The sequence below is a fragment of the Homalodisca vitripennis genome, unplaced genomic scaffold (genome assembly GCF_021130785.1).
Source record: "Homalodisca vitripennis isolate AUS2020 unplaced genomic scaffold, UT_GWSS_2.1 ScUCBcl_943;HRSCAF=3927, whole genome shotgun sequence".
Taxonomy (NCBI): domain Eukaryota; kingdom Metazoa; phylum Arthropoda; class Insecta; order Hemiptera; family Cicadellidae; genus Homalodisca; species Homalodisca vitripennis.
The window spans coordinates 56265-67558 of NW_025777066.1; the positions used below are offsets into that span (position 1 = coordinate 56265).

The window sequence follows — 11294 nt, forward strand, 5'->3', positions numbered from 1 at the left end:
TTATTTACAGCAGTAGCTCTGTAAAGTGACATTCCAAGAGATATGATTCAAAAGTATATGAAAAACAAATAACCTTTAATATTTCTTTTTCGCACAGGTTTCTCAGTCTAATTAATGCATATAAACCTGACGGAATGTTGGAAAGTAGTTTTTCTACATGAACATTCCAATTAAGAGCTTCGTCTATTTCTAAACCCAAAATTTTAATACCATCCTTATTTTGATTATAGGGTGAAATTTGTTTGTAGTTTGACGAGTTTGAAAATGAATTAAATTAGTTTTGTCTGCATTTAGGAGTAGGTTATTAGAATTAAAAAAGTAATTTAATAAATTTATATCCGAATGTGCTTTGGTTTCTAGTTTGTTAGTAGTTGAGGCTGTAATTTTCAAATTAGTGTCACCAGCATACAGACATAATTTACTACCCTCACTGAGTTGAGGGAAATCTTTTACGTAGCAAATGAACAATAAAGGACCCAAGATATATCCCTGAGGCACTAGATAGATCCCTTAGTTAGGTTATGTGGGATGACAATAAAGATTCTTGATTCTTGATTCACTCCATACTTACTTCAATCCACTGAGGATTAGTAATAAATTTTGTAATTGTTTTTAACTTGAAGAATTTCCACGAATTGTTTTCTATTGCAAGGTTATGACCTTATCCAGTTCAATGTGTTCTTTCGTATTCCCAAACTACTAAATTTTAATAATAATAATTCATGAGATATCGAGTCAAATGCCTTACTCAGATCAATAAGCAAACCAACTACTTTACATTTTCTACCTAGACTGTCAACAATTGATTCATCAAAATCTGAGGCTGCTGTTATAGCAGACCTCCCACTTTGAAATCCATGTTGAAAAGTTTCAAATAAGTTTTTTTTTTTTTTTTCAAGGAAGTATACAAGTTGATTATAAGCTACCTTTTTTTTATATTTTTGAGATTGAAGGTAACAATGCAATCTGTCTATACTTTGATCTTGACTGTTTATCTCCTTTTTTGTATAGAGGTTTCAGTTTTGTAATTTAAGTTTGTGTGGAAAAATTCCAGGCATTAACGAAGCATTTATTAAATGAGTGATTGGTTTCAGTTGGCTCTAGTTTAGCTTTTTCAAGAGCACCACAGGAATACCATTGTATCCAGAACTACATACATTTTTCAACTTGCTTATGATTTTCTCAATCTCCTTCTCATCAACAAAGCCAAATTTAAAGCTAGGTGTACTAGGAAGTGTACCAGCCTCTGAACTTTCCCTCATTACTCTCGAGATGTTTCCAAGTTTGGTATCGCAGTATTGTTAATTACATTATAAAAATAATCATTAAATATCTTACAAACCTGTGAAGGATCTGAGCACACTGTACCATTAACTTTTAGAGTTAAATTTTGAATTCTTGTCTGGTTTGTCCCTACTTCCGAATTTATTAATTGCCAAGAAGTTCTGTTTACATTATTTGAGTTATCTTTGTTTTATAATATTGCTTTTTTTGAAGAGATCAGTTTTTCTTTAACTGTTTGTTCATTTTTCTAACTTCCTTTGACATTGGCTTTACAGTTAGGCTCTCTAGCTATACTGCTAAATTTAATTGTGTTTTTTTCCAATTTGAGCTCATTTGATATCCGTTTTAGATTGTTATGTTGCCTTGAAAAAATTTTTATAAAAACAAGAATTGAAATTGTGCATAAAAAGTTACGGAATGTATCATATTTTACTTCAACTGGTGACTAATAAAAGATCCAGCCATGATTCAGCTAGCAAAGTTTGATTGATAAACTGTTCCTCATTAGAGTCAGTAAATTTCCTCTTATACTCCAATAGTGTTAGAATATTTATTTACTGCAGTTGTAATAGTTAGTATTTCAAGCATCTTACCATTGTGGTGATCGTAAAGTTGAGTGTTAATACCTGTTATTTTATACACATTTTTATCCAAATTAGTGAAAATATTATCTATAGCAGATTTTGAAGAATCTGTGATACAAGTTGGAAAATTCAACCAGTGAACAAAATTCGTTGACGGTTATAATATGTAGTAAGCTATTTCTTAGTTACTCTACTACATAGGTGGATCTATTTCTTTTATCAACGGCCAGAATATCAATGTTTATGTCTCCCATAAAAACAACATGTTTGTATTTTGATTTTATTGTTTCAACCAAAATATTTAATCTTTTAATAAACTCGGGTTCGTTTTGTTTAATAGGATTATAACAGCCAATTATAGATTTTTCTGAACCTAAAACATTACTAATCACTTCACTATGCCCCATGCTGACTTTTTCACCTCCCTCCACACAACACACCACCGGCGACGATATAGATGCAGCGGATGCACGGAGAAATGATGGTTTACTAACTACATTTCTAAAAACTATTGCCACCCCGGCACTCATATTTCTTTCATGATCAAGGTCTCCAGAAATGCAGTAAGCAAAAGCCCAGAGATCATTGTTTGAGTTTTGTTTTAATTACATTTTTCATGTCAGATTTAATTACATCTATCTGGCACCCCCTCTCCCCCACTTCGTTGAGTTAAAAGGATCATCTTTATCACCAGTTTTATTATCAGCACATAAATGAGCATTACTAAGTGAATCTATTAACATGTGAGCCAACTTTTTTTTACCTCGATAATTTTATTAAGCCATGTTGAGTAAAGTGAAATCTTTTCAGCTCTTCAAGATCAATGACAACTACTCTGCTCATCCTCACTGCAAGTTCTCTTATATAGCTGTTTACCAAACGTATTTCATCATTAATAGGATCACACAATTCTAGGTTGTAACGATGGGGAATAGTGGTTATTAGTATCAACTCTTCAAGTATTATCTCCAATACAGTCTTTATAGGAAATTTATTTTCTATACTTTCATTTCCATACAAAAATTAAGGCTTAGGTTGATAATTTGTCACAATTCAGAAAATTGTATGCAAGTAATAATGATGAATAAAAATTGTGTAATTATTTTAAGAGTTTGAGTTTTCTTCTAAGAAGAATTCAATAAAAGATATTTTCAAGCATGTTATATAATTTTAAAAGCAATGTATATTATTGTACATTTTATGCAATACTACCAGACATTCTGTTGTTTGCATAGAATGCATATCTAAGAGTATATTAAATCTAAGGTCTCCTTGATCTGGTAGTTAAATAAACTTTGGCCCAAAGCTGATTAACCTTGAACACTCTTGTATTTCAGAAGGCTTCTTTCTCTCAATGATTTTTATGATCGTTTTGACCAGTATCTTGTGGCATTCTTGTCTAAATGTACATCTGCCTTTGTTATTTCACATCTTTGAGAAATTTCTTTTGTCTAATGACAAGAATTTTGTAGCTCAAAAGGTTTCTTGCTCAATAAGGTCTAGTTTTAAAAGTTTAATAAGCATGTTATTTGGTCCGATGTATCTTTTGATTAAGTTCTTTATTAGAACCTCTAGATCTGAGTACAAAAATGGACGTAACGGATCTGGAGCCTGAAGTGTTCTCAAACTATTGAAATTGAATTAAAGCATTAAGAATTTTGTGGTCTTTAAACACAATGTGCAATGGACAAAGCCAAAACTATATAGCAAAATAACAATAGCAATAATAATACTAATAAAACAATCAAGATTCTAATATATAAAGATAATATAGTCAACAATACCAACAAGTCTATAATAGTAACAATAATTAAAATAACAACAAAACCTAAAATAATTTAACATATAAAGGTGCACGTCATTAAAATAACAACAAAACCTAAAATAATTTAACATATAAAGATGCACGTCATTAAAATAACAAAATAATATAAATACAAATGTATTATGAATAAAGTGAGTAAAAAACAATGTAATTAAAAACATATCACTAATATCACAGGCCAAATATTCATGTAGAGAATAAAATACTTTTTGTTTCAACCAGTTTTCTGTTACTACTTTAAACCTATGTAAAAATATACAGACCAAGCTTTCTCAGGAACTTATCAAAAAGCTTAATTTTCATGAATATGAGGCTGCTTTTACACTTTTCTAGTTTGAGTGAGAATATATCAAACATATGATTTTTCCTGGTGTTATGACTATGAATATCTTGATGGGTTGAAAAATGCCATCATATTTAAATTTATCAATAATTTTCATTGATTTGAATGCTGACAAACCAACAATGTCTATTAATTGTAAGATCACAATAATTGTAAGCGTGATTAGTCACAAAATATCATCTACAAAAATGTATAGGACCATGTAATAAAGAAAACAAGGATAACACAAACTTTTATTTCAACTCAAAAGTATGATTAGAATGTTACTAATAATCATAAGCAGAAGTAATACTGTGACCCAATTTATTAATGCTATCAGTAATTGTAATACACAATATTTTCTTAATAATGTAAAAGAATAATTATATAAACAGGTAAAGTGATTATATTTTATATATTATGCTTACACTTTGAAATAATCTTGTCTTAACACTGAGGTACAGAAAAATTGTATTGAATGAAGACACACATGAAAATCATTTTGAGATTTCAAATAAAGTTTTATAGTTTAAGGGTTTTAGACTAACATAAATTGAAAAAATCCATTCTCATTTAGGCTACCATGTATTATACAATGTCAACATTGTAACCAAAGATTTAGTATTAGGTGACAGCTTGAATATAACAAAACAAAATTGTTTCTTCCAAATATACTTTCAAATAGAATTAAAGATACTTCAATATAGCACACTACACTTTTAATACTTTAAAATACAATTTGAAAGTTGCAAATTTCTTAAATTCTATTGTCTATCCTGAAGTCAATGAAGATCCAGTTTGTCTCTAATTTCACAATAGAAATCAATGTAATCATAGTTTATATAATTATTTGAAATATTAATTATGTACTTTACATGAGAATTTGTTTTTAAACATCAAGCATCTTATGTTCAATAGTTCTTAATACATTTTGACATTTGATACACTTTTATGTAATAAAACTAAACCAAATCAAATTACTTGTTTTTGTATATTTTTACACCAATAATAATAATGTTAATCAGCCATATTCAAAAAATTACAAATAATTCAACTCATTTTAATATTTTGAAAATAACATAAAAAGAAACCACAATTGAACGTTTCTAAAACTTTCTATTTTTGTAAATAAAGACATTTATTTATAACAAGGCAACAAAAAAATAAAAACATAAATCCAATAATTTAATTTTAATGGTACCAGCAGATAACTTAGCCTGAGGTTTTATAGACATACCTGTTTCCTTAAACGTTTTATAATAAAAACCTATTATGATGGCAGTGAATTTGTAATAGAAAAGATAGTAACTTTTGACTAAGACTTACCACTTGCAACCTTTTAAAAAATTTCATGTTTTTCACTGTGGATGAATTCATTCCATGCACCAGTTAATAATGTTACATTTTGTAGATTAAGGGGCTCATTATTTATGTTTTCTTTTACTGATGTACCTTCAGTCACTGAACAATTTACCTCCTGTCCACTCATATGAACACCATCAATAGCCTTTCCCACTGTATCAGTTGTATTATTCTCTATCTGTTTAGTTTTCAAACTGACCTCTTCAGAGCAGGTAATTTCTTGTATTACTTCAGTCTCTGTGTGTGAAATTTGTCTAATACAATCGTCCATAGCTACTGCTGAAGTTGGCAAAAGGACAACATTTAATTCTTCCATCACAGTTACCACTTTTACTCACAATTTTTAGAGTGCTTGAGAAAATGGTTTCATTGTATAACATGAAGTCATTTTTTGAAAGCCTGTAATCATAAAATACAAAAATCTATTACAGGCAGGTAATAATTATGTTTCTCAGTACAGTATTAAAATGAAATTATATAGTTGCTTAGACTGAATAAATCATACATGTAATAATAAGTTTATATTTAATTTAGCCTTTACACTTTTAACTCAAAAACAAAACAAGTACTATTTTTTGTACAGGGTAATTCAAAAAGAATATCACAACTTTAGAAATTTATAACTCTGCAGAGAATAAAAGGAGAGCTAAGCACTACCTGTTGGAGAATTAAGGAAGCTCTAAAATTTCATTTAGTTGCTCATTTGTTCACTTGAGACGCTGTTGACAAGGCGTCAGCATCAGTTATTGCTAATATGGCAACTGCTAAACAGAAAGCTTTTTGTGTTATTGAGTACGGCAGAAGTGAATCGATAACAGTTGTTCAGCATGCATTTCGAACGAAGTATGTGTTAAACTTCCTGATAGGTGGTGTATCAAACGTTGGTATAAACTGTTTATAGTGAATGGGTGTTTGTGCAAAGGGAAAATTTTTGGACGGCCGCGCAAGAGTGATGAAAATGTAGCACGCATACAGTAAGCATTTGTTCGCATTTTAGGTAAATCGACTCGAAGAGCTAGCAGAGTGCTGCAACTTCCACAAAAGACTGTATGGAGAGTCCTACAAAAAAAGGTTAGTAATGAAACCTTATCGTCTGAAATTGGTTCAAGCCATCTGCAGCTGATAAGATTAAAAGAATCGATTTCTGTGAGTTTATCCTTGCTCAAATGGAAACAGATGAATCTTTCGTGTTAAAGATTGTGTTTAGTGATGAACACATACGGGAAAGTCAGCTTGCACAATTTCCGTATATGGGGCACTGATAATCCGTAGAAAACAATTGAACATGAACGTGACTCGCTTAAGGTGAACGTTTTCTGTGCAATTTCAGCCAATAAAGTTTTTGGTCCCTTTTTCTTCGAAGCTGCTACTGGACTACAGTATCTGGAGATGTTGGAGAATCGGCTGTTCCCTCAGATCAAACAAGGCTCACAACAATCCATATTTCAACAGGATGGAGCGCCAACACATTGGCACTTATCTGTCCGTGACTACCTAAACGTCAACTACCCGAGGCGATGGATCGGCTGCCAGGCAGCCCGCGAAAGAGCCCTACATCACTGGCCTCCAAGAAGCCCTGACCTTACCCCCTGCGATCTTTTCTTATGGGGGTATGGTGTTTCGGCCTCCAGCCACCATTGATGTTTTTAAACAAGAAATAACACAGCTATCCAAACTGTTACGTCCGATATGCTACTGAGAGTGTGGAATGAGTTTGGGTATCAGGTTTATATTGCTCGAGAGTCTGGAGGGGGTCATATAGAACATCTATGAACTTGTTTTTGAGTGAAAAAAAACTTGTTTTAATACTCATTGTAATGATGAATAACAGAAGGTTCTATTATTTTTCTTCCATTAAATACAAATTTTTTAAGTTGTGGTATTCTTTTTGAATCACCCTGTACTTTAGATCAAAAATAGTTTTACTATAGACAACTCTCAATGTTGTTGAGGTCAAGAGGAAGAAAGGACTTTATAGTTCTAAACTCATCCACCCAAAGATGTTTTCATTACACAGCATAAAAACACTTACTGTAGGTCATTTATTAGATTTTGTATTTTTTAATTATTTTTCTTTTTGAAGATACATTTTCCTGTCATTTGATATGAGCAGGGAAATACATGAGTTGAAATGAAAATAGCAAGCAACTATAAAGCATAGTTAGAAGTAATAACATTAAAATTTAATGTTATTTAATACAGAATTTTTAATGTGAATATATTCTAATCTCACTATCTAATCTGTTTAATAGACTTTACATAATCATCTTATATTAAAGAATGTAGCTGTATTCCACTGAAACCTTCTATACTATAAGTCAGAACAACATTTCCATTTCTCCTATATAGGCAGCGTAGACACACTGGTTTAAAACACCACAGTACATTCAATTATGCACCTGATGAGACAATGAGAGTACCTCTTAGATTATACTATATTTGGTAGTTTGGATGTCTCTGATGTCAAAACAATGTAAATAGTTGATTTTGAATTTTTTATTTGCCAACTTTTTTTGGATCTCTGCAGACGAACATGGCTCTAGATTCCATGAGTCAAGCCTGTGAGTCAGATTCCAGATGCTGCACTAAGAGGGAGGTGAACTGGAGTTAAACTTAACGTTCACATTAAATCAACCCTTTCCACCATACCTACACTATGTGTAGTGGTGGGGCCCATTAAGGATTTGGGGCCCTCCACAAGGTTCTTTATGCAACCCCACCTCTAAAAACATATATTACATTGGGACTCTCATACCTGCAGTCCCATTATTGATGCCACAGGTTCTAAGGCCACCAGATCCAGAGCAGCAAGGTACAATTATACCATCGTCAAATCTAACACTTCCAACTCCTAATGTTGTTCCAATGAACCCTACAGGTAGAGTCTGTATGAGAAAATACTTGAAAGACGTATAAATCTAAAAAAAAAATTCAAGGGACAGAACACAGGGCTGAGACACACTGCACATTTTTTATGCACTTAAAATTTTTCTTTCTGTATATGAATGATGTTATTTGGGAACTGGTTGGCTCAGGATACCATCACACAGTCAAATAATTCATTTCAATCATCAGGAAAATTCTGCAGGAAGTCTAGCTTGCGGAACTGAGAATTCCACTTAAACCAATATGTTTATGCTTTTTCTTCTCAAAAGACACACCTTTTACCTGATCCGGTTTTTGTGATGTTGCAAAAAATGCTATACTATAGTTGCTATACTATACTTTTCGTGCTAAAAATGCCAGCCCTAATTTAGTTAAGTGTAGCCTCTTGTATAAAAATGTCCTATTTTTCATCAGAAAAAAAAAATTGTGTATATTTTTGCTGATAAAGTAATTTTAACTATACAAATTTATATCTACATTTTACAAGTAAAAACACATTAGAAAAAAAGTATTTAAACTAAAATTGTATTTACTTTTATTATTTGGAAGCACAATAATGTATCCAAAATTGTAACTGATTCATATATTTTATTTTTTATTATTACATACGAGTATTAAAACATAACATAACATATATCACTGTATTAATATACAGTATGTTACCACACAAAATGTCAAGTACTTACATTAGTTAATACGGAAGTTATAATGACTTTTTAAAATTAGAGTGTGGGCTAAAATTATCACGTGCTACACATAGTGTACACTAAGTTACTTTGTACTGAATAAGGGGTACTTTGAAATAAATAATGGGTACTTTGGTATTAACCTGAGGCCACTATTTTTGGAACAGTTTTTCTCACCTGATACCTAAAACACTGCATTATTACAAAAATTCAGACTTTATTTGACTTACTGTGAAAATGACATGACATTATGACAATCGGTCCTTGTTTTCTGCCTCCCAAAAGATAGTGATGTCAGCGAGTTGGCTACTCTGTCCCTATCTAAATCTTATTATTAAGCAAAATAGGTAGGTTTAGATTACATTATCATAAATATTTTATTAACAGTACCAAAGATGAAGAGTACTATCTAGAGGGAAGTTTTCTATTTTCACCAGAAGTACAGAGTGGCGCGAAAGGCGCCATCAAAGCCCACACTGATGGCCAGGGGCAATTATGTTATCAGTTTTTTCCAACCTCAGATCACGTCCTAGATCATCCAACTTCTCCGAGGTCAGATCATATCAAATAGAGTCTGTTCTTTCTATTAATGCAGTTTTTTTAGGTCCCGAGTAAGAAAAACTTTTAAAAAAATAGTGGTTTCTGGATAATACCAAAGAACCAAATTTATACATAAATAAAATTAAATAACAAATAACCTTTTTCTACCTTCTTCTTTTACTAATTTTCAATATTAACAAAATAAAAACAACAAAACATAAAAGAAAAATCAGGAATCAACACTCACAGAGAATATCTCATTCATCGCCTTTAAAAATTTTCCAAACAATAGTTACTTCTTATTGTTTATTTTTTTATATTAAACATTATTATGATTTATTAATAAGTTTAATTCTTAATTTAAGTTCAATAAATTGTAATATCGGATAGTTCATTTGATAAGAATAACGGAATAATAGCGGAGGTCCGCTTATTAAATGTCCACCCTAGGTCAGAAAATAATGGATTGAGTAAAATTTCATTCTACCATATGTTGTTGATATTACTTTGAAAGAGAGACTCAACACATCATTGAACGCCAACTAGAAAAAATCTAACCTGCGTGATTGCACATTGCAAAGATATTCTCCCATTTTTAGACAAGTAATTGATGTGCGAAAAAAGCGTAGCCGGCATTAGAAGGATTAATGACCTATTCTGTATTAATGTAAGTTATTTATAGTTTATAATTTTAAGGAAACTAGTAGTTGTTTCCTAGGATTTTCTGACCCCTCAAATTAAGTTGGGGAATGAAACATCTTTGGTGCGATTTAGAGAAAATGGACACTGAAACATGTTCCAAAAACTTTATAAAAATTAAACAACTTTTTAAAATAATGGTATGGTGCCTACGCTTCAAAATAAATGGAGGTGGGGGATAAAATGTACATTTTTATGTGTTGGTGGTAGTAGGGAGGGGTAGGGTATGATAAGCGGATCCGGTTTTTTATATCGAAATTGGTGAATGATATTAATTAATCATAACCATCGATATAATAAATCACTACTATTTAATTATTTTAAACAATTAACTTAAATCACCTTAGAACTACTGTAGTTTTGAGTTGAACCATACAATCTTATAGGCTAGCAAGTTTTGTATATACTAGGGCTAAAAATTATATTTAAAAACGTGATTAGATTAGCTGATGGAATTTTTCCTAATTAATAATGCTCATCAGATCTCTGGCAGTCATAGAATGACATTTGATATTTTACTACATGCCTAGTAAAATCGTTTACTTACTTCAGTCAAAGTTTAACTTTCATTTATTGTAACTTAAGAACTAGAACTTTTATTTCAATATTTTGTATTTTTTTAACCTTTGTTGATTATGGATAGTGAACGTTGCCAAAATTGTATGTATACCTGATTAAAACAGAAATAATTCTCTTAACAAGTATAAGGTTAAGAAGACATTTTTATAACAGTCTAACCAAGAGTTACAAACATGATTTTTCCCGGTTTACTCATAAAAAGAGGGCTTTGACAATGCCATGAAGCCCCAAGATGTACTATGTGGACATGTTGTTTTGATAGAAATAATGTTGGATGATTTACTGACTTATTCTCTTTTCTATTTGCCTAAATCAGGCTATGATTGATGTTCTCCCACTGCTCTCTATCTGTTATACTGGACTTCGTTCTTTATTCTTTGTTTGTGGCTATTATTTTTCTCTATACCTGAATCAATACAATACACTAATAAATTAAATTATTTCTGTATTTAAATTTGGATAGTTATATGTGTTGGTTACGACGCAATTGTGTTTATATGCCGTGGATTACTAACAGAGTAGGATGT

At 31.2% G+C, this 11294-nt stretch overlaps 1 protein-coding gene across 2 annotated transcripts in view; it reads right to left on the minus strand.

Annotated features, from left to right (window-relative positions):
- The window catches only part of LOC124371115 (telomerase Cajal body protein 1-like), a 48906-nt gene extending 37854 nt beyond the window's left edge, over nt 1-11052 (minus strand). The window contains exons 1-2 of one of the 2 annotated variants that reach the window (XM_046829430.1): nt 10859-11052; nt 5342-5776 (exon numbers count right to left, since the gene is read on the minus strand). The gene's annotated coding sequence lies outside the window, so the exon portion shown is untranslated. Of the gene's footprint in view, nt 1-5341; nt 5777-10735 lie in introns of both variants that reach the window. The other variant, XM_046829429.1, reaches the window with a different exon arrangement.
- Between the last annotated feature and the right edge of the window lie 242 nt (nt 11053-11294).